Source organism: Lepeophtheirus salmonis, chromosome 8 (genome assembly GCF_016086655.4).
Source record: "Lepeophtheirus salmonis chromosome 8, UVic_Lsal_1.4, whole genome shotgun sequence".
In the NCBI taxonomy this organism is placed as follows: domain Eukaryota; kingdom Metazoa; phylum Arthropoda; class Copepoda; order Siphonostomatoida; family Caligidae; genus Lepeophtheirus; species Lepeophtheirus salmonis.
Window position 1 is genome coordinate 25,868,948 of NC_052138.2, and position 24,419 is coordinate 25,893,366.

Sequence of the window (24,419 nt, forward strand, 5' to 3'; positions counted from 1 at the left end):
GTCATTATGATACAAGGGCAATATATTGATAAAGAATGTCAATAAGGTGTCCTTTGATTGTATATATAAATCAAATGTTCCAAATTTTTCAGAAAGGGTTGCATTTTAGATGGAGGAGCCTGTATTAGAGTATATTATTCTACACTATAATTTTAAATTATATTTTTATAATAGCAAAAATATTCTTGAAATAAAACCTTTCTGATGTGAAGGGGAATAAAAGTTAGAGGATGGAATATTTTTTGACTCACACCATTATTATGAAATAAGGTATGTTTCATACAAAATAAGACATTTCCCACTCCTCTTCTATCTCCTTTTCTCGGTAATTAATTAATCCCAGAATTGGTTAATAAATCAAAAACCAATAAAGTACCATCCCAAAAAATTGGATACAGAAAATATATGATAAATGAAGAATTTAAATAGAAGGTGGAGCAAAATATAAAACACGCAAAGTACATTTCAAGGGTGGATAGACACCCCAGGGAATTAACTGAGGGTTAATAAGAAAGGAGCGTCTGTAGCTTTTTTATTTTCCTTTTAAGTAATGTAAGACGTCTAATTTTGACTTAGATATTTTTGGTTCAAGTCAAAGACGAGGGTTCAAAAGTCAGATTTTCTAAAAAGTATCCGCTAAAAAGTAAATAATTCTTTATGCATTGAACATATACTCTATGGTTCTAAGTAATTTTGCCTCGAATATTTTCGCACTGTTAATTTTAATACTTGATTTTAGCACTATTTTTACAATTTCATCCATGATGCTTTTTATTGAAATAAAATGCATGTTTCATGTATGGAGTATTCCTGGGTTTTTGTAAGATAGAGTCTTTTTTCAAGCTTGAGTGATAGTTGAATCCATCAATAAGTTAATTCATACTCTTTTTCGTCTAAAAATTATATTCAATTGAATAGAAACGGAAAATACTTGTTCTACTCGAAGCAGTTTTCCATCTTCTCCATGTATTGAAAGTAATGAAGATATATCTTTTTAGGTAATACATGTGCAGGCATATGTATTATAGCCATCTGAATGATGATGGATAGGTCATACCTGGACAGTGCATATGTACGGCTGCTGATTCGTGATAAATCACATGGAATTCTGATCACTACATTCAAATCAAATCCCGCCTCTAGGTAGATAGATACCGTAAAAAAAAGAGAAGAAGGGTGGAAATCGTGACGATTGTATTAGGTAAAGATAAGAAGGAGATATTGCTCAAAGTTATGTACTCAACTGTCAACATATTTAGAAATAGGTTGACAATCATAGGAGTTTCGGCTTTGAGAAAAAACAATAAATAAAAACACACTGAAAACATATTCCAATTACACAAAAAGATATTTTTTATGTCAACCTGGCTTGATACCTTATTTTGATTAGAAAAAATTTTCTTCTGAACTTTTTGTAGGCAATATGGGGCTAATAAGGAATGTTTTTTTTTTTGCTTGGATTTTGGGACTTATCATCAACGAGAAATAAAAACAAAAAGATAATAAATACATCTCCTGGGAAATCCATAGTTAAAATTATATAAGATACTTTTATATCATTCATTTAATGAATAGTTGCATACGTATTGAAATTGCACTTGAAATAAAGTTTTTAATAATTTTTGCTTCCACGCAAATGTTGTACATCGGCAAATAATGATACTCATCAAATCAACGATTAACAAACCAACCAATGAATATTTAATTAAAATATAACCTTCTAACGTCAGAAACATTTTTTATTTTTTTATCTTTCACTGCTTGTTTAAAATGTATTTTACTTCATAAAATATTTAATAAATTATTGTGTCACAGTATTTACTTTATGCTCAGCCACGTCAGCGAACTGTCTGAGACATGAAAGGGTACTTAGATCCAGAAAAGCTTTTATAAATCTAAGTCAAGGTCTGGATTGGGAAGCCAGTGTCCCTTTTGAGACCTCCGGATTTGAAAGCTCCATGTTGTTGTGAACAAAAAGCATCATTACGGCGCAACACAGTTTCTGCACAGTATATTAAATATTCTATATATTGGCTGTGACAATGATGCCCAAAACTTCACTAATTTTTCTTCGGCAAAAAAAAAGAAACGCCATCTGACAGCTACATCATATCAATATCAACGGCGCACGCAAGCGCCGATTTGTTTTAAACGCCCTGTAGAATCTACGCAAGAAAATAAAAGGCCTTACTTTAGTTTTGTAGTAGTTGTCACTTACTTGCAAGGCTTACAATCGAAAAAAACTTGTGCATAAATGTAAATGTTTCAAAGATATGCAATAGAGAAAATTTTTAGGGTAGTTGAAGAACTCGACTATAATTATATTTTTACTTATTGAGGTATTCCTACATAAGCCACTTCATCAAAGTATGTGTTTTCATTACCTATTTTCAAATTCATCCATCAAGTTCACTTACTCACTATGACGTGAGAGGGAATTCCACTTTTGGGTACACATGGGTATATATTTTACAATCAATTATCAAATAGGTGGTGTTACATTGTTCTTATCCATCAATGTAAAACAATGTTTAGAGCTTCTATAATAATTTATCATACTTTTTTTAAATTGATGAATATTAAGAAGTAGTAATCAAAATATTTTCTCTATACTATATATATATATAGCTTTAAACTTCTTTAATTTTTAAAATTCAGTAATAGGTTGATCGTAGAGTACAATACTAAAAAGTAAATATTTCAGAAATAACGATTGTTGTTTAACTGAGTTGAAAGACTCAAGATTGAAATGTTTCACACGCTGCACGACCCATATATGGGGAATGTTTGGACCATTTTATCTCAATTGCAGCACAGAGATCTTCCAAATTTAAATATTGGCAGATGTTTACCTTATACTCGAGTAACGAACCAAAAAGTAGTCAAGGGGTTTAAAAAATTGACTTGAGGGGGAAACAATGACTTGTCCCAAAAAGTAATTTCTGTTTTAAGCCACTCTTTCCATTGATTTCAAACCATGAAAGGACAGCAGGCTCCAAAACATTCGAAATGTAATCAACTGTCTTCATACGGAGACTGATAATAGGAAGATAAACTTGCGTTTGGAAATCAAATCATATTCGGGCACCTCGTATAAATATTCTTACAAGTATGCTTTAAAAATTATTATTGTTGTCAAGCAATGTACTTCCAACAGACTCATTACGCCTACTTATATAAGCATAAGTCCCTCTATCTACATATATTTGAATCCTTTCCTTCTATCAATGACGATTTTTCTTTCTTTTTCAAATAATATAATATTAAAACACGTACGTAGATATTTGAATGATAGTTGTTGCTGCTTTTTTTGTATACTTTAAGTATATTTTCCTTCTTTTCTTATTTTCTATTGAAGTACACAGTATACAATTCAATGTGAACATTTACAATCAAAATCATTTTGCAAAGTCATTATTTAGTATGATAATAAATCACAGAGAGACTTTTTTATAGCTCCTATTATCTCTGCATTTATGTTTATAAATATATATTTGTGTATGATGCAGAGTTGAGCGTGCCCATACTTCTTACTTATATGTAGTTTCAGAGGAGCCTACAGCAGAGTGACTTTTTTAATTTATGTACGGTAAATGATAACTACTTTTTTCTACATGGACCATAATTTTTGCTTAATGAAACTGAAATAATAAGCAAAAGGGAGTTGTCAAAATGACATCGCTGCTTTCTTTCATACCAAATGAATGTATAACTATTTTTTGATGGAGCTGCAATTTTATAATATTTCTTATTACAGCAATTAATTTAATATGTAGGGTTATAAATAACCCCACATTACACGTTGTCATATAGAACGGTCAAAATGATGTCATATTTACACCACTTATGGTAATTATTTTGGAGTTGTGATGTCAAAATGACGTAGTTTGTTATGGAATCAAAAATAGACAACTCGGAAACAATTTGTGTTATATGTTTTAATATCAACAGTGTTTGCAACCTTCTCGGCACTGATCTGAGGAGATCGCTATTTTTTTTATTTTTTTTCGTTGTTGCGCTGATATTTTTATACTTAAAGACATGAAATATAAATCAAACTTGTTTATTTTTTGTTTCAGCTGTCATTTAGTTGCATAATGAAACCTGCAATAAAAAAAACAAAAAATGGGGTACATTTTTAATTAAATGCTACGGCATATGTTTGATTCTCACACTGTATGTATAAGGATTCAACTAATATGGATTTTTTAAGACCTGTGGCGTGGTAAAGAATAATCTTGGTCTGAGATAAGAGACCAGGATGACAAATGCCAATGGATGGATATCGAATTTCTAATACTTAAATTTAAAACACAGAAGGAACAGAATCGATCATTCAAAAAGTTAAAAATAATGAAAAATTAGTTATTTGATCGATTCCTTCATGGACGTGTGATCTTCCACTGGGCAGAGTCAGCGTCTAGAACTGCCATTGACTCGAATATATACTCTTCAACCTTTGCCGACTTTATTTTTGTTCAAATTAATCTTAAAAGCCATGAAAAAATTAAGTTCGTAAGTTTTTGGGATCTTGGATTCCGGGTAGCCCCATATTAGGTTTAAATTCACATATCTGTAACCACCTCTCCTTAAAAAGTAAGTACATTAAGTTTGTGTTCGAAATTCAAAAACCTCCCGCCTCTTTCCAATCGCATAATACTTTGTGCACAGTCCCTTAGAGATACCAAACAAAAACCCTTGTTTGAGAATTTAAGTATCTGTTTTTCTAACAAATACAATATCATCATCAATTTAATGTACTTCATCAGCGTAGATCAAAATCTGCACAGATTTGATGATTTTTCTTCTGTAAAATTTGGAACTTCTGGATTCAGTTTATTTTATTCATGGCTAGTATGACCACACATGAGATTCAATTCAAGTTTATAATTTGCATTTTTTTTTAAAATAAATGATAGTTAAAAGTGATATCACTAGCCTTAAATTACAAAGGATAAAAAAAAATTAATTAAAGTTAAGATAACTTTCAGAAATGATGGGATTGACCACGTTTACTGCTCTGAATGTTTGAGTAATTAAAAAGTGTATTTTTACTATTGATCTTGTTAAAGATGGATCAACATTTTTTAAGAGAATTAATATTGGCCAAAATTGATAAATCTAAAATTGCTTGAAATTGAAACATTTAATCTACTCACTCATCGATGGAGTGTAAATGGAAGTAAATAAAATGGTTATTTCTGTATGTGATATGCTTATTTGCGCTTTAAAAAAGGGAGAGAAACTGCAATCTCTTCCCACAGACGAATCCTATAGAGGATAGAGAGGCTTATCTCCAGTCTAATTGGATTAGATTCACATCATAGTATAAATGTATGTATATTACATATATATATACTGTGATACTAAGGCAGTCTTATCTGTTTTTATCTATTATAAATGTTTAGTTACATATATATATATATGTATATATTGTAAGCCATGGCTCAAACCAAAATACTCATTAAGATTTTCGACTTTGATAACAAGCAAAAAGGTAATGCAAACATACATTTTTTTTTTTGTGGATATGCCTTCATGTAAACATAATTGGAAGGCCTGACCTGTCGGAAGAGAGTTGCAAAATAATCATATAGTACCAGGTGCGATGCTAAAATTATAACACATATGGACATAATTGAAGTTAGGAATGTTGAACATTTATTTAAAATCTTTTTTAATTAAATTCCTGATCTGCACCCAGGAAATAAAATATGGAGGCTCACTTCTTCCAATGCGTTCAGGTTAAGTTCGTGGATGATAATATAGTCGTGCAAAAAGACAACATTCCTGCCCACACTGCCAGAGCTTCTAATAGATAGCAAAAATATCAATTTCTCGCCAAAATAAATATAGTCCCCACATTTATCCGAATCTAACCCTTTGGACTACGCCAGAGCCCTTACCCTCCTAGAAGGAAACATCTTGGCTATAAAGGCCTCCGTAAAAAAAGGTATGCCCAAATAGTATATATAAAAACGTGCCAAGTATGCAGGAAGCGTCTTGAGGCCATAATGTAGCATCAAGTGGGCTACACCAAAGATTAAAGGAGATATATAGCGTTACAGCTTATCATGTACATGTATAGTGGCTATGGAAATATATATCGTTCTAGGTATAATTATTGATTGTTTAGATTTCAATGTCGCACCCTGTACCGTATGGATATGTCTCCTCCAACACCATCTAGCTAATCAATGTTTGTATGGTTGTAACTTGTATGTGCATACATAATATTTAGCAAATCCATTTTATTATAAACGTATATATTCAGATTTAGAGAAAACAATAGGGCCTTACATTTAGTTACTATTACAAATATGAGTATACAGAGTAGTATACGCTACAGAACAAAAACCAAAAAAAAAATTAAAAAAATAAGAAGAAAAATCAAAGATATCTTCTACATACAACTTATGCGCGCCAAAACGAATACTTCTTGCGCCCTTACAGACAATAATAATATTATTCTGTTCATGATGAACAAGCACATATGTAGTAGTATAACATAATACCATGTAACTGCAACCTCGCACTGGAAGAGGAACATCTTCCACATTCAAAGAGTGTGTGTGTGTATGTCTACAACTTTTTACTACTAAGAATTTCGGCTTCTTCTTTCGCGCGTTAGTTCAAAAAGTCGAGTGTTGAGTGAGGGGTTTCTTTTTTATGTGTTGCTTCCGAGAATGAATCTGTTTTTTATATTTGCTGATGTTGTTATTGTGTTAAATGTGTATTTATAGAATGCATCTGCCATTGATTTCTGTGAATAAAGTCGAAATGTGTGTGCCAAAATTATCGTCAAATAGGATTTGTGTAGAATGTCCATTATAAAAAATCCTTTACGCTGTTTAGATTTAAGGTAAGATAGTTTTTAATTAATGGTCATTTTATAATAATACTTATTAGCAGAGGTGAGAAAAAGTATTTTTATTCCAAAAGGAAATGAAGTCTCAAATCTTTGTTCCCAAGTCAAATTCCTTGAATAATTTCAAGGATTCCAGTTCAAGTCCTTATAGAATAAAGACATACTTTAAATAATAATCTATGATTTATCCAGAGACAAATTTGAAATTACTCTTGAGTCCAAATCCAATCACAAATTTCATCTTTTGAGTCCAAGTCATATCTCCAGTCCTAGGTTGTAAAATCGAAACAAGTCGCAAGTCTTTCATATAAAGACTTGAATCCAAGTCGATATTTTATAGTATGAAGTCAGATAGTAATGCCTTAAAGTTTCAAAGCACTATTTCTAAGTTCAAAAACTACCTTTATCTATACTAATTTGTCATTTCTCAACTTCATTTGAACCATGCTATAAGTACATTCATAATTAATTATGATAATCAAAGAGAGAAAAGATGGAAGAACTCTTCACCCAATATTTCTTTTATAAGTGAATTTTGTATTCAATGTAATGTGTGCACAAGTTGTGATTTTGTACAAATTGCAAAGTGTATTAACTGATGGTATGAATTATAATTTTCACATCTAGTAACACAAAATTTCATTATTATATCATTTGTCATTTTAATTCTCAACTAGCTGTTGATTGATGGTACCATTTCATTTTGAATATTAAAATTACTTACGTTTTGATTATATACTAAGAAAGAATCCATTTGTGTACCATTAGTTTTTCTAAAGTGTCACATCTTGCTTATCAATTAGTATTAATAACCATTAAAAAGTGAAAAATTGGAAGACATTAATAATATATCGAACATTAAACGTAGTTGTTTTCCAACTTTTGACATTACGTACCTTCTAAGGAAGTATAAAGATCGCTGAGTATCACCGAAATTTACCGATTTTCGGACCAAACTTTGGATGCACTTTTATTAATAAAGTTAGGTAGTAAAACATGGACTCAAAGGTTCCAGGTCTTCATGACCTCTATCAGAAGGTGGTGTGGGATCTTCGTGCATGATGAACATCCCAAGACACCTTTCACAGTTTTGCTTATAGTCCTGTTTATTATGATCCAGTTGTTGGCGAGGCAATTTAAAGTTAAATCCCTTTGTGTTGCCTTTTTTTTATATTCCGGTCGTTCTTCAAACAAAGTTATATTCAAATTGATCAGTTGTTGACAGTAGAGTTGAGTGTTTACACTTTTGCCAGGCTTGAGGAACTCATAGCAGTCTAAAAACTTTGACGGTGGGTTTTCATGTTCTGCTCTTCTCAATTCCAAATGTACTCACCGTAAGCCTTTACAAGCATTCAATGCAGTTCTGCAGCAGTTTTCTTCAAATAGTAATAGAAAGTCCATACTTTGTGGAAATCTTAGTTTCCAGTCAACATATTCGACATTTTCAATGCTACTGTATTTTTTTATAAAGTTATTTTACCGGAATTAAGAACAACTACATCGACTCCTATTACCATCTATTGGTAAATTCCAGTTACATATTTAAACATCTGGTACGTAAAAAAATAAGGATTTTTTAATGATATATATAACATAGAGCTAATCTTTATTGAAACAATAATGCTAAAATTAAAGACATCTCAAACATTCATAACGAAATAAATAAGAACTCTGATGTTAATCTTAGATTCTACTCTGAGTCCAACAAGGACTTACAATTATAACTCCGCTACAAATCCTTAAGGTTACTCAGCTTTTATTAGCACACACGAATGTTCCATCAGGTTTTGAATATAATTGAGCGTAATAGAAAATGAGGCTCACTACTCAGGAGTTAAATAATATTTACAACAGCGTAGGAAAAGAAAATTCATTCCTCAGATTATTAACTCCAAAAAAGTGGGACATCTAGTCATAAAATATTAATTCAAAATCAAGGGGAGCTTTTTGTTTCACTCTTCTTCCTTCCTCTTAAAAATAGTATATAGGAATTTGTCTCTAATTCATTCTTCCTTTGAATTTCTATGATGGCAGGGGAATTATATCTAGTGAATCATAAAGTATCTATAGTTCCAAATACCTGGGGGAAACCAAATGGTCCATAGTAATAGAATACAAATATATATATAATAATTAGATGAAAGTAATAAATACTCAGTTACTTTATTGAGGGTATCTCCCATAATATTTGCTCTATTTCCCTCCCACTTCATACGATGCCAAAAATGCCTTTCGAATCTTTTGCTTATAGAGTAATAAATTTATTTTATTAAGATAATGCCAAATACAAAAATGTTTTCATCTATACATACAGTAGGGTGGGTCGATTTGAGATTAGTTTTTTCAAATTTAAGAAAATGAGCTCTCCTGAAAAGTCAGTCATTAGTAGACTTAAGATTTGTGAGCGATCGCACAATCGCTCAAAAAATTCTCATTTTGTCCTTTTTAAGGGAAAATTACTCATTTTGTTAAGACTTGTATAACAACTATAATTGTATTTTAGTTAGATTACACAACTGCTTAAATTACTAGAAGATGATATTTTTGGAGGGAAACTCCACTTGCAAAAACTCTTCTTCATTAGGCCCGAAAACAATAAATATAACCTTCTCTGATTTTGTAGGGGAAACTATATATTTGATGTAATCAGGGTTATGACGACATGATTAGATATGTAAAGGAGCCAGATTCAGACAACAACCAATGAAAGGAATGGAAAATGTGGCAAAAAATTGACTGTTCCCCCTGGAATCTTGCATTAAAAAAGTTAATACTTTTGTGTCGAATTGAAATATCCGGATCTTACATTTAGACAAAATGGTCGACGTATAATCAGTGGTGGTGATGATGAGATGCCTCCATATCACATGACTCCTGGACGTTGAATTGTCTATTAAAATGTTAAAAACTACCCTTACTGATCAAAAGCAAAAATTGGGGAATAAAATCTTTCTAAAATCTTGGTTTGTCAATAATATATAACAAACTAATAACTTTAATTTATCCTTATTAATTCTAGTTATTAGTATATAAATGATTACTGAAAAGTATGAGCTCAAAGGAGTGGATTTCAGAGGGTTTTTTTTCCAATACATTTTTGTCCGTAAACCCAAAATTGGGGGAGCTAGAATGATTGAGCTCTGTTTACATTTCGTGGGGTGAGTGCCAAATGGTCGTACCTCATATATTAGTTGTACATAAATAAGCATGGAAATTACATTTTTTCATGATGAATAATGGAGTTTTGAAATTTTGACCTGAAAATGGATCTGAGAAAATAATTTCAAGAGTCTGAATTTCTATGTTTTTATGTATTCAAATTAAATATTATACTTCTAGTATAACAATTATATAATAATACACGCAAATATATGTATAAGTGTTGAGTTCCTACAATTTAAACCTTATCCAATGATTTGTAATCTTTTAAGATTTATTGACAAATTATGGGATATACCGCGTCCCAATAAAATACTCAGAAATTGTTATGTTATATATAATAAATGCAATATTGGAGTACATACAAGTCTCTTAAATTGTGAATAAACATTCACTACATAACATTTTTTGGTATATATATGAATTATTTATATAAAATATGTATAAATAAAGTTTCATGGAATTGGAAAACCACCAAAATGCCTTCAATCGTCTTTTAATTTAACATGGAATATTCTCTCAAAATGTTACAAATTTCTCAATTATCCCTATCCTCATTTTCTCAGATTCGAATTTTTGACCCACCCTAATGTACATTCTACACATATGTATACACCATCACAGGAAAGTATACAGTCTTCCTAATGTAATTATGCCTTTCAATATATCCATGTTTCTGAAAACTAGGGATTATTTATGCACATGCATTTAAATTAGGATTACATGTGCATTTTTATTACTTTGAGCATCTCTAATTCTCAGTCCCGTAAACGTTTCAATTTATACATTGAATGCTGCGACAAAATAAACATTCTGTGTATTAAGGCCTATTATTTCTCAAAGGATAGTTTTATTTCATTCCTTCCTGGATCCGGTTAGTACATAATAAATGTAGTGAAATTTAAATATTTCTTCTTTTTTTAAATTAATTTAGAGCTTGTCCTTACTAAATAGACTCTAACTAGAAAAAAGGCAACATGCCGCTTGAAATAATAATGAATAAAAAAAACACGTACCTCAAATATGTTTAGTGAAGCTATTTGGAAGCATTTTCTGTATGTTAAAGCAAAGAAACCGAAATTAACATAATTAAGAGCTGTCATGGCGTTTTATTAGATCCACTGCAAACAGTTGTGACAAGGGAAGAAGGAAATAAACAGTGGCATTGCCAACAATTAGTTCAATTTTGTTCCTTAATTTAATCTGAGTACTACAAGTAGTAACAGTTATAACTCCAGAACAACTTCTTCAGAATATATATTTTTGGTTATAATAATATGCTATCAAAGGGTATTGATGGTACATGAAATGTTGCTCTTTCTCGACTATAAAAACATAAATTTTGGGCCATCAAGACCATTTTCATGTTTCTTGAGGAATAAACAATCAAAAACACAATATTTCAATCCAAGGGCAAAAATTGGTTAATACGTATTATTCAAAGAAGAAGAGTGTCTAACTAAAAGTCCATGCTTTGTTTATTCTTGGAACATTCATGTAATTTTTAGTGTATTAAAAATAACAACTTTTATATTAACTTTATTAATGTAAAAGCTGACATCCATTAATATAATAAGTCATTTTCTAGACCCAAAACAATAACATAATACTAAAAATATCGTTTATAATAAAGGAAAAGAAAAAAGATCCCTTGATATGAGATTTTAATAATTAATTATCCTTTTAAATGATTCAGCTCTACATTCTAGATGTAACCCCTCCATTTTGAAACTTCCATTTATATATATATTATTTTTTGTTATTATCACTACTTGTAATATATATTTTTTTGTTCAATTCATTATCAGTATCTAATCAAAACACATTAGTTGTAATACTTTTGATAATAAGAAAATAAAAGCAAAAAGGAAATGGATTATTGAGATAGATAAAAGAAGAAACTACACATTTTGTGATTTCTAATTTCCAAGTACTTAATATGTATGCATCTAAATAAACCAGTAAGAAAATGAAGGTATTACACCACCCATACAGATTTTCATTAGACTACAAAATGAAACACTTTTTTATAGATTTTCAACCTCTATTTCTCTTCTATGTTGTATATCCACTACAAAAACTGAAATAATAAGTTAAGTTTTATTTCGTTAGTGAAGAAATAAAACCAGAAAAAACCGTATTCAATTAGATGATAAACAGTTGAACGATTATAATAATTAGGCTGTTTAAATTTTTTTTAAAGTACTAGTTTAGAAAATGAAACCGCAAAATATAATGGCAATAAGTTTATTCAATTTGTTTACTGATGATTATAGAAACATTTATAGTAACTACTTAGAGCAAATAAAACTATATATTGTTAAAGCATCCATTTTAAAATTGGGGCGGGTAAACACCCTATAGAAATACTTACGTTAGGCACTGAAGGAAGGTCATAAAGGATTAAACACATCTCAAATTACTATATTTTACTCAATATCCATGACGAAAGAGCCACTAAATGTCATTTTACACATAAATCATGAGAGTTTCTTTGTTCATAGGGAAATTGGAAGTAATTTTTCACATGAAGATTTAATCTATTTATCCAAGCTGTACTTATCTTAAGGTCTCTTAGATTCAAATATGAATCTAAGTAATGTGTAGAGTTGGTGTTACTCTAGTTTCAATGTTAAAATATTGTAGCTCTACATATAAAAATCTCACTTGTTGATAAGTAAGTAGAAATGACTGATGTATCAGTTCCAAATTTTTTGTCTAAACCGGTATTAAATATTAAAACACGTCCGAATCGGAGGAATTCATTGTCTAATGAAACAAGATTTTCAAAATTATCATCACATTTGGTGTTATAAATTTAATAAATAATTTTTTCCAATCGATGGCTTTGGTAATGTGTATCTCGCTTTGTATAAGTGGTTGACTCATTATTTTTTAAGCAGTTGTCAAAGATATACACCATGAAAAAGAAAATACGCCATATTTTACAGTTTTTATTCGAACAAGGCGAAAATGCAAGCCAGACAGATAAAAATGTGAATAGTGTTTATGGTATTGATATTTTAACAGCATATCAGGAGTGATTTTCGTCGATTCTGTTCAGGTAATTTTGATGTCAAAGATGGACCACGCACTGGAACGCACAATTGTCAAAATTTGGATAAAATAATGGAAATCGTATAGTCGGACCCTCATGTAAGCACTGTTTTGAATCCCAAGGAGATATGGATTAACTGCGGGTAAAAAGAAATGGATTTCTTTATGATATACATTAATATATCAGCCAACGATGCAATCATTATGATTAATGCATCAATATATACTAGCTATATAGGAGGTATAAATATACAATGCTCAGTTATAAGGCTTCAATATATATTTAAATTAAATCTTAATTAATAATAATGACAAACAACTCTTATGTATAAAAGATACTCAAAGTTTTAAAGAACAAACTCAATGGATAAACTAAATAACTTTTTTATAATATTCGTGGAAATTATGTCGGGCATTAGCTCTGTAAAAGCCCTTTTTAAGGACTAATAGTTACAAGGACGTAAAAGAAAGAGCAATTCCAAATTTATGTTTGCTATTAGGAACTGATATTAGCCTAGTAGAAATCAATTTTTGAAAGACCCATCCACAACATCTTAGTATTCCAAAAAGGTGAAAAAGATCTTCATCAGGATTACGTATCATTTATCCTTTCTAAAAAATGATGTATATAAGTTGTGTACAAGTTAAAAAATTTCTTCGTTTGAATGTGTATTATTTAATTACAATATTTGTCATTCTAATAACCAATTATTAATTAATACTATGATTTACTTTTGATCTATTAAAATAACATGATATAACCTTGGGCATTTCAATTATTATTATTATAATTTACCAATGCATGGAATATTTAATTATTGCATTAACCTCATACCCAGTACTGTAACTCCTAAATATAAAAAGATTAATGCCATTTTTGGCTGCAACTTGAAGAAAATATCAACATTCCCAGATATTTATAGAGTCTAATATTTCATGATCGTATTTAGGTTAATTAATGGCTTATATTATTAATTCTGGGATGCTTTCAAATACCTAATAATATTTACTTTATTTTATAACATTGTAGAAATACATATGAGACTTTATTTGCTCCCAATATGCTCTTTCGAATTGTATCTGCCATGTGATATTCTTTAATTGTAAATGGGATATTTGTTGCTAAATATTTCAAAGACATATTTTGGTCAATTATATACTTTACATTCAAATTTCATGGATGATTTTCGATACTTAAGAATGTTAACTACCGGTAGTTGCATAAATACGCGGACTAACTTTTAAACGCTTATATCTCAAGGTTCCGTGACCGGAAATAAAAAATTCTACCACAAGTAACTCGGTAAATCTTTTGGCTTTGTTTTTGTTCTTCTTACTCGCATCAAACAAAGTCGTTTACGATGAATGACGAGGCTAAACGTCATATGGTTGCCACTCTCCTCTGCGCCGGTAGGTCTGTCAAGGAGATAATCAAAGACACTTTAGGACTACTGTGTTCAAGGTCCAGAAGCTTGTCAAGGAAGGAAAAGATCTGAAAGACCTGCCCATACCTCTGGAATGACTCAGGATTGCCTCGCTGCCAACATGCCATTTTGGAACAAAAACATTTGGCCACATTAATCAGCTGATTTGAATCCCTTTGACTACAGTGTGTGGTGGCAAATTGAGAAGAAGGCCTGTGCTACCCGCCACCCGAATTTGGACTCATTGAAGGCCAGAGCCAATGAGCAATGGACAGCCATGGAAGACCATTACATCATCAATGTGTGCAAGGCCTTCTGTGGGCGCTTGGAGGGTGTCATAGCAGCTGATGGCGGTTATATTCAGTAATTATATTACATTTTATACCAGAATAAATTCTCTATTATATAATTCTCAAAGAAAATACGTCATACGAATTTTATTACACATTTAATTATTTGCCACAAATAGTCGGCGTATTTATGCAACTACCGGTATACGTTAAAACCTTCAATTGATCAAAGTGACTTAATTTGCCCCGGTTATGACTTTAAAGTATAATCTGAGATATTATTTTTCTTTAATAATAACAGTCAATTTTTGCCTCCAGTAAGTGTAATTTTGGGCGTTTTTAAACGATTTATTAAATATTGTATTAACAAATAAAGAATATAATTTATTGATAAATACAAATTACAGCTTGCTTTTATGTTGATGTGCCAGATATATTTATATATAAATTAAAGTTTAATGTAAAGCAAATTATTATTATTATGTATATACTTTGATATTTCTATACCCTTTTTATCATTTCATAATTGAATTACGATTGCAAATGACACATAGTATGACATTGTGCTTGAAGTATACCTATGTAAAAACATATATAAATATTAAATATGATTACAAGCGCAAAAGTTTTAAATTGTCCTTCATCTTTTTCAAGATAGGAAAGGCACTTTCTCATCAGTACTTCTCATTGTATACACACTAGCTGAAATATGATTGTAATGTACATTAGACTGTCCTGTTTTCGGGTTAGTATTTTTCTTCTCCTGCACATAGACATTTTCTGTAGGATACAATTAAAAAACTTACATTGGCAAAAGTTGAGGCTTTTCAGACCATTTTTGGAGTGGTACTGGCCTTTTAATTTAGGAAAAGAATATATTTTTGGATCCCAAATTGGCCATTCTACACCTTTAGACCACAGAGCTACGTCAAGTACTATTATATACAAATAGTATCTGGGACGGCGGGACATGAGGCTTAAAAAGGACCTGTGTTGACACAAAAATAAAAACGTTGGGCCAAATTGATATAGCTTAAAAGGTTTTGAACTTTGCCAAAGTATGGTTCTTGTTTGTTTCTAGTAAAAATAGTATTTCTGCTTTGAGATAAAAATATTTACCGAAAACAGAACGGTCTAACGTACAAATTACACACAACCCATTATCAAATGTAGAAAATGAGTCTCTATGTATGGTTATGCATGATGAATATTTTTATCATAATTGCTGTTGTTCTTCAGGTAAACAATGAAAGAAAAACAACCAAACAACAACAACAGACATTTACATTTATTCACAGGAAACAATTCGTTCCTTCAGTTTTTTAAAAATATTCAATGATTTTTCCTTCTTGCATATACGTTATATTGGTCACTATTTTTGAAATAAAATAGTCAAGAGGTGTTCATTTAAATTATAAATGTTGCATCTCCCAGCAATACAAAAGTGGGGCTGGCTTTAATCTAAGTCATTTCAAAACTACCTTCAGTCATTTTAAAGATTTTTGTAAATTTTAGTGTGAGGTTGCGAGATTATATTGATTATATTAAGATATGAAGACATCATAGAAAATCGAACAATTGTCTCATGAATCACCAAATCATAAATAATATCTTACGCTTCACTTATCTGAATGCTCTAATTTGATTTGAACCACGTACACAAAATACTTTTTTAATGATACATTTTCATAGCTTATGACTGAATTTTGAATGATGTTGGAATTATTGATTTGCTGTGTTGACTGTTTGTTAATGTTCAGCGAGGGGAAATCGTTCGTAGGAAAGCTTTACAGCAAAGTGGCGAAGCGAAACCTGTTAGCTTCAGTAAAATTTTGCTGGGCTTTACACTATTTTTTAAGGAAATAAAACAGAATCCAATGATTATACCATACTACAAACCTGACATATGTCAAAATGTACTCCGTTTGCATGAATTGGGAGCATCTGTCCGTTTGGACAGAATGAACACTTGATTAACCTTTCCAACAGTTGAATTTGCCTGTCACCGACGGTAGGACTATTGTTAATGATAAGCCCTGCCTTGTTGTACTGATACATTTATTTCCATGCAAGCTATCATTTTTATAATACCACAGATGACGTAACTTTATCATCATTTATCATCATGACGTGTGCAACTTTGTCTACACTTCACAAAATTTTCACCTTGTTAATTCTGTTGGAAGGATAATTCGAGGCGATTGTAGGGTGTATTTTGGTATTCTATAGCGGATAAATAAGGTATCACTAGGCCAATATGTTTGATAAATATTGATAATGTGGTTTTTTTTCACTATTGGACCTATAATTTTAGTTTGGGCACAAAGTGAATTTTAGAGTGAAGCTAAAAATATTTTCGTAATCCTTACACATGCCACATTCATACTTTAAACGGGTATAATATTAAAATATTATCCGAACATAGTAAGAAAAAATAGCCATTTAGATATTTCATTTCAAAAATAGGGTTCATTCTAATTTACATAGGTACATGGTTAGAACAGAAGTAAACAAACATATAAAAAATGCAAAGCTACTGCTCTGCTATTGAAAGACACACACACACACACAAAAAGAATTAACTTGAGAAAATAATAATTATATATTTCATATCTGTTAGGGTGGCTCTTATAAATCAATTTTTTACTTTAACTTCTCTCACTCATCCATTTCGTTCTCTTCATAAGAAAACCTCACTATGCGAAATATTTGTGATTCACTTGATATACTGTATGCAAATTTCAAATATTTGCGATACTCATTTTTTTAAAATATATAAGCATATATTTTTCAATTTTTAACTGATTTTATTTTATTTTATGAAATAAAATTTCATACTAAGAATCCATTTATTCAATGTAGGAGCCCTCTAATTCAATGACTTGCTCCATCCTGCTCCTGAGCCTGCTACATGCCCTCTTCACCAGGTCCTTCTTCGCGCTGGGCACCTGCTCCTTGATGGAGTTAATCTGAGATACCTTTGTAGTGTGTGGATGTCGGTTAGTCCTTACCTCCAACACGCCCAAGATAGAAATAGTCCAGGGGGTTCAAGTCTGGTGAGTGAGGAGGCCAGGTGTCCTTGTCAAGGAAGTCGAGGCATGCTCCTTCAGCCATGCCATGGACCTACTAGAGACATGGCAGGACTAATTTTCCTCCTACCACACCCACATCACGATGCTCAGAACATCCAGGTACATGTTTGTGTTCGCTCTCAGGCCAGTGGAAATGAAGGGGTATCCCTGGGCTTTCTCATGTCCTCCAAGGCCTTGGGTGCCCTCTGAATGATGCCTCGTGAATCCTTCTCCTTCTCCAGCATCTTCTTCAGGATCTGCACAGTCCTTAAGAGCTTATCATTAATCACACAATTGCTTGCATAGCCAGAGGTATGCACCAATGCTTTAATGATGGCGCACCTCGTTTCCTGTTCATTGAATTCTATGCGACACTAATTATTGTATGTTATTTCCATGGTGGCTTGCTTCATACTACGAACAGCTGATTTCCGCATCTTTCTGTTGGTATATTAGCATAGTTGATATATAATGTCGTCTTTGATTTATGAGCGTTTCCGTCATTCCAATATTTGAAGTCTGTACCCTGTATAATTGTGGGTCTTTATTCAAAATACAATAAATAGTTTAGTAAATTTTGTAGTTTGAAAAATCTTATATGATATTTTTTGACAAATAAATTTGTAAATGATATGTACAGTACAATGTAGATTCATAAATATTATTTTCAATCTTTTGTAACATCAATTAGATTATGTGTACAGTCGACAGAAAAGTTAGCTAGAATGATTTTTTTCAAAATTGAGCATTGCTGATATTCATTCTCTTCCATGAATTATCCTCAATTTCTATCAACAAATGATACTTATTGACACTATGAATGTGTCACAAATTGCTCTTAATGTAGACAAAAAAAGTGATTGTAACAAATTTAATTGGGATTTTCTACTATTTCTTGATTTTTTTTTATATAGATGCACCCTTATTTAATATGAACTGTAAATAAAGTACTTTATTTACATAACAAACCATTATTGAGTGCACTTTTTTTTCTTGGTGGACGTAAAATTTTAGTTTATTTAAAAATATAAAGGTATACAAATATTGATCAATTTGCAATTTTGATCAAAAGTTAATGGTAAAGGGCCAACACCTTGTGATGTCTCTCAAATGTTACAATTTTTGGTACAGGTGTATATTTTCACTATTTGAATCGTTTGAGATAGTGAGTGAATATTTTTATAATGAGAAAATAAGAACCACCCTAATAATTTGGTACATAGGTATGCCTTTTAAACTTTTATCTATATTTGAGAAAGTCTGACTTTCACAATTACATATTTGTTAATTAAATAAATATACTTTTCGTGTAGATTAAAAAAAATGTAAAAAGAAATAGTTACTTATACTTTTATGTAATAAAATACTCAATCACTCCATCACGATAATCATTTTATTAAATCCGATAAATAGTAGAACGAAAGAGGAAATTCGATGTACCTACATATATTTACTAAATATAGGTATGTAAAGTTGTAAAAAATATGTTTTTACTCGAGTGTAAATCTGAAGTGTTTAGCGTTACTCAAAAGTATTATTATTTTATTTTCAATCTTGAAGAGAAAACGTATAAAAAATAATAAAGAAAACTAGGGAAACATACCTATTATCTTGAGGATATCAATACTCCTCCCTGCAAAATGGTGTTTCTGAGATACTTAAGATGACGTCACTTTATCATGTTTCCTTTTAAGAAATTTTAATTTTGACTTCCTTTTGCAAAATTTTCTTTGTTGATTCAATTAATTGGATGAATTTATGAGTAATATTCATCCATCCCCCTTGTGGAGTTACTGCGAAGTTCATTTTATCTTTGTTTAATTTATTCATATCATGGCTGCTTATAGGTAAAGACGTGAAATGAAGACCGTTTGATCAATAGTAAGGTTGAGGACTAAATTATTGTAGCTTAAAAATTATAAACTTTATTATTATTTTTAAATGTCAACCTAATATTAAATGATAATATTTTAAAATAGAGTATGGAGCTTTTGAATTGAGTTTCTCAGATTCATTTTATTCTAAAAATAGAAAAATATTATTAATTCTAATGTGTTAATGGAGTTTCCAAGCTTAATTATGCAAAGTAAATATTTGATTTACAACAGTTTGGCTATCATCCAACAAAATATGAGCAAACTATTGAACAATTTTTTTATTGCCGAACGGAAGTTTTGCCGTAGGATCATTCGGGACATGAAAAAAGTATATTTATATATTTTTAAATTATATTCAAAATGCATTAATGATCATTTTATAAAAACAGCATAGTAGTATGTGGCTTGAATGTAGTTTGAATCTTTACTCCTGTAGTAATTTCAAAAAATTAGATAATAAACAAACACAACAGCGTTTTGAATTGAAGTAGTGCTAATCACTTCTCCGTTATCAATGAATTATAACTCAAAGTATATTTGAACCAAATACTGCATCATTAATGAATAAAACTATTACAATAAATATTTTTTGGATAAGAAGACTCATTTATTCACCCTGTATGATATATACAACACAACTTTTTTAAGAAAGAGAGGTGTTGATTGTGCCATGAATATTACTCAATAGGTAACTAACTAGTTGATTATGTTAAAGTCACAGTTTTTATTGAATTATAATATGAGAAGATTTCTACAAAAAAAGGCAGAAAATATGATAAATTTATTTATCATATGGAATTTGAAAAGGACATCTTACGGTAGACACGGTCTAACGTAGCCAAGTAAATCTTTTAAAGCTAAGAAACACGTTTTGCACATTCATTTTATAGCCTTGCTTAAAGACAATCTAACAAAATGTGATGATGGTTAAGCGTCTCACTACTCATAGAGTTTTTAGATTTTGGTTTTTAGTTTTTTTTTTACCCAAGCCTATATTTTACAACTCTACACATATATATATCTTTATTTATTATGTACATATACCTTGAAACTAGCTCATAAAGAGGGAGGAAGGTACCTACTAAAATATCATGGACTATCTATAGTTGGTTTTTTTATTATTACTCAGTCCATTTTTGATACATTATACTCAACATAAATTAAAGAGGTTCTTTGAGGCTCATACATTTTCTTTTTCCTCTCTTTATTTCCATTTTCTCCTCCCCTTTACCACCAAACCCACTATTCCACTATGTTTGAAAAAAACCAACAATGTTTATGGGTTTTTATGTGATGAAGAAAAAATATACTCATATTAAACAGTAATTGATTATATTATAAACATATTTTATCTTAGACGAGAGAGAGAAAGAGAATTAATTAAGGGGAAAAAATCTAAATGATCCTTATCTGTGTAATTTAATTTAAAAACAAAAAAAATCTCTCAAATCTTACAAGAAATAAATAACTTTAGTATATAAAATTTAATGAGTCTCAAATTTGTATTCTAAGAGTACAAGAGTTGAAATTTACATAGTGGGGACCCAAAACTTGCTTTAGCATAAAAAAATTACGAAAAACATAGTTTTTATGGAATCAAGAAAAACATTTCTTACTTGATTTTAATTTGTGTTGAAAGAGCTATATTTTTTATTCAATATGTCCTCCTTTACAAGCAGTAATAGCCCTGATCCACCGTCGAACATATTGTCAGCCCTGTCTAAGACATACCATACTGTACTGATGGTAGCTTGGCGCACATCCAAATCTGGATGAGAGGTGCACCATACATTCCTTTTCAAGACAATTCAAATTACAAATATCCCGGGGGTCGAGGTTAGGGCTGGAAGAGAGGCCACATGGAGGTAGACCAGAAGTTAGCAAAATTATTTATCTTGAAGTTTTGATTCTTCTTAATTGTATGGAGCTGTAATGGACTTCTTGATGTTGTAGACAGTTGGTATGGAGATATCAACTGCCTTTGCAGCCTTTTTGCCACTCATTCCCGGTGCGAATGCGATCGCCCAAGCCTTGCTTTTCAGTTTTTGCTGTGTCATTTTTATACATAGAGACATGGAATAAAAATAAAAATTCTTTATTTTTGTTTCAAGGGTCGTTTGAATGAATAATGAAACCTTGTAATTTAAATTAACGGGAGTAAAATCGTAATTATACACTACTCCAAGTTTTAGGTCCAAACTCTTTTTTTGTATTTTATATTCTTTAACTTTGTTTATACAGATCTAAATTATAGTTTTTTTAGAAACCGATACCAATTCTAACTAATTAAGGAGAAAAAAAAACCCCAAAGAACCTACAAATTTGTGTCGGATTCATATTTTTTTGGGTATGACAAAACCAAGATCGAATTAAAATTATCTACTCGGTTTTAAATGATTTTTTCTATTCTAATTTGGACTGATATTTCTCTAGTTATTTCTTTTATCAGATTCATTGAAAAGTTTAAACCCTGCTTATTGTTCCAATTGAGTGCAAATATCATAATAATTTCTTGCCTTCATTTTTGAGAGATGATACTCATAGTGATAGTGTAATTTTTTTGCAAAACTTATTCGCCATGAATCATCAAATATAAATTGTGCTTTAAGTGAATATGTACTCCATATCTAATTTTTTATTCTTCTTTTATATATATGAACAAAAAAGATGTATACCTTTAAAAAGTAGAAGTCATTGTTTGTTAGAACACAGGCGTCTATATATATATTTGAGAAAGCAATTTACTTTCATACATTGTATACTTATTCAAATTAAAGATAAATTGATGTATATAGCATGAACATCTACAATCAAATTTGCTGGAAATATCATTTTATTGATATAAATTGATTCCTTATTTGAATTATTAATAAACGTATGTCTTACTGACATTCAATTCCAACTTATTTTAGAGCATATAATATATTTATTTATCGTTGTGAAACATACTTTTATTCAATATTTATATTTATACATTATGCGTTTGTGTGGCTCTCAAGTTATTTTTTGCCAAAATGTATGAAGGTATAGGTCAAAAATGTTTAATTTTTGATAAACTTAAATCCAAAAATATCAAGTGTATTAAAAACAAATAACTTATTTCTAATGGATTTATTTTTATCATTAATTTATCTTTTTGCCAATCAAAACAGTGCTTACATGATGTTAGGAATTACTGATTTACAATATTTTATCCTTATATTGGATAACTGTACTTCCAAAGCGTAGAGCATCTTTGTCATCTAATTTTTTGGAACGGAATCGAAAAAACCTTGATTAGCTATTACACTATCTGGACCATGAGAAAGATTCGGAATTTCATATCTCTGGGTTGTATTTTGCCTTGTTTGAAGAAAAACTATTCTCTATCTTTGACCTATGCTCAAATAAATCTGAATATAACAGTCACAAAATTGTTTGGAATTTTTTTTTAGTACGAAGTCTTATTTTTCTAACGCCATCTACCATAAAACGATTGAATTTTTACAACGCGAGGTACGTATTACTAAATCCATCTGTATGAAAAACAATTGATTTATTTATACTACAGCAACTATAACTATCAAAATTTAGAGGTTGCATATCTAACAAGGGCTAAATTTATTGAAAAAATTGTCAATTTAAGTAAAACTAGAGCAATTTATCTCACAGTTAGCAAAATCATTCACAAAATAAAGAACAAACCATCAATAAATTAGGACAGCTGTCTTTTGAAAGTTGGAACTCTTTGGAAATTAGATGACTTTAAAATAATAGGGCTATCTATCTGTAAAGTTCGGTACTTTTCCCCCCATGTGTTCTATTTGCAGAAAATTGGCAATTTTGTTTCCAGAAACTGACCACGTAGCGCTTTTGGTTGCCAAATTAGATCTTGCGTAGCTCACTGTCACAGTACAACAAACTTTGTTTTTCTGTAAAACGTTTTTTAGTTAATTATTAATTTGCATGGTTTAGTTATTTTATATTCAATATTTCTTTTTCAAATACAAATTGATGTGGAAGCGGAATTATGGTGGACACTGTATAAATAAAGCCAAGTAATTTTTAATAGTTTCCTTGACAGTACAAAACAAAGGGATTTTGGGCGGCAATCTCTAATATATTTAAATAGTAGTAAATATTTCTACAAAAAGTCTTTGGAGTTGGTAGTGCTGTTATTTTTCTTCTTCTACTCATTCTCTAGAAAATTGTTCATGGAATGGACCACCCATGCTCCTACATGTTATATCTGATCTTGTGTACATGAAAGAATTGTGCGAAGAAGTGGAATAGGATTCTTTTTTTTTTTTTTTGTTTCTGAGTTCATAGTAAATTATAATGAACATAATATATTTTTTACCATTTTTTATTTGAGGCTTCGTGTTTTATATTTTGCATCAACAAATTAGTTGATGTTTTATTTCCCTCTCTTTTTTTCTTCCTCTGTCTTTCTTCCCTGCTTTTTCTTCTCCTTAGTGTTTAAGTAAATATTCATTTAATATAATGACACAGTAGTCGTACACTTACAAAAATAAAGGAAAGGAAGAAAACTTAAAAAAAGAAAGAAAAAAAATCATGAACAGGGTAGGGTGCATATCTGTGCCGAAAAAATGATTTTTTTTTCAAACACAATTTTCTCTCCAACCAGTTATCAAGTTAAAAAATAAAACTAGGTTCTGAAATCTTGAGGAATT

At 30.4% G+C, this 24,419-nt stretch overlaps 1 protein-coding gene across 13 annotated transcripts in view; it reads left to right on the forward strand.

Annotated features, from left to right (window-relative positions):
* Window positions 1-24,419, forward strand: part of LOC121122898 (protein turtle) — a 356,799-nt gene that overhangs the window by 183,670 nt on the left and 148,710 nt on the right. For 4 of the 13 annotated variants that reach the window (XM_071890409.1, XM_071890414.1, XM_071890418.1 and 1 more), the window contains exon 1: window positions 6,473-6,862. The exons of the other annotated variants lie outside the window; for them this stretch is intronic. The gene's annotated coding sequence lies outside the window, so the exon portion shown is untranslated. Of the gene's footprint in view, window positions 1-6,472; window positions 6,863-24,419 lie in introns of those variants that run through there. 13 annotated transcript variants of the gene reach the window in all.